This window comes from Mesitornis unicolor, unplaced genomic scaffold, assembly GCF_000695765.1.
Source record: "Mesitornis unicolor isolate BGI_N332 unplaced genomic scaffold, ASM69576v1 scaffold40504, whole genome shotgun sequence".
In the NCBI taxonomy this organism is placed as follows: Eukaryota; Metazoa; Chordata; class Aves; order Mesitornithiformes; family Mesitornithidae; genus Mesitornis; species Mesitornis unicolor.
The window spans coordinates 1-1,117 of record NW_010180127.1 but is presented as its reverse complement, the minus strand read 5'-3'; the positions used below and the strand labels follow the sequence as shown (position 1 = coordinate 1,117).

At 60.4% G+C, this 1,117-nt stretch overlaps 1 pseudogene; it reads left to right on the top strand.

Moving 5' to 3' along the window:
* Positions 1-825: 825 nt before the first annotated feature.
* LOC104539479 lies at positions 826-1,019 on the top strand (annotated as a pseudogene).
* The last annotated feature ends 98 nt before the right edge of the window (positions 1,020-1,117 follow it).

Below are 1,117 nucleotides of genomic sequence, written 5' to 3'. Positions count from 1 at the left end.
CCTGTATCCTATGCCCTGAAACCCCTGGATGTCTGCATCCTGCCCCCTGTGCACCCCCCCAGGCTGGGCAGACTCTCCCCTCTGTCCCACGCCAAGATGCTCCAATCTCAGGTCCCTGTCTCATTGCATCCTCATTCCCCACTGTTTTCCTCAAAAGCTGGTACAGGAAACTTGAAGTGGAACCACCCAGCAGAGCAGTGGCCCCCTGGCTGCCCCACAGAGGGGTCCCAAGTCCTATCAGCCTCACCATCAGGGCAGACACGAGTGCACAGATACACTCACGTCTGTGAGCTGCTGAGCTGGGACCACCATGTCCCCAGGCCCCGTGGGTTTCTGCCCCACACAATCCACGCAGCCCAAGAAGGACCCAGGGATGCTCAAAGCCATGGAGTGGGGAGGAGATGGTCCAGGGTGGGGGGCAAGCACCTCACAATGAGGGGCTGCCCGGAGGAGCAGCATGCCCACAGCAAGGCCCCCTTGGGGCAGGGCAGTCTGTCCTGCTGTCACCTCCATCACCCCATGGCACAGGGTGCATGGTGGAGGCACCTGTGGCCTGCCCAATTTTGGCCTTGAATTGTGCTATTGAAGGAATAATTACATCCTTCTTCTCCTCCGGCTTCCCCTTTGCTTCACCTGGGGCTTAAACATCCCAGCAAAGCAAGGCCAGCTCCCCTTTGCTTATCCCCCCCAAAAAAGTTAACCTCCAAAAAGAAAACCCACCGCAGCCCCCAGTGCCAGGCTGGGATGATTTGGGGTTATTTTGAATGCTTTGTTTTAACTTCCCAGGCTGTTGGTTCAACTCTCTGCTCCTCTCCTATCCCCCAGAGCATGACAAGCCCCCTGCCATCGCCAACGGGGAGCTGCGCATCAACGGCAAGGGCAAGAAGCTGCGCAAGCCCCGCACCATCTACTCCAGCCTGCAGCTGCAAGCTCTCAACCAGCGCTTCCAGCAAACCCAGTACCTGGCCCTGCCGGAGCGCGCCGAGCTGGCGGCACAGCTGGGGCTCACGCAGACCCAGGTACGGCCCCTGCGAGGGGAGAGGGGGGCCCTAGGGATTCGGGAGTGACTCCGGATTAAGGCCGCGTCACGCCGTCGGGGCCGCGACTGGAACGGCGC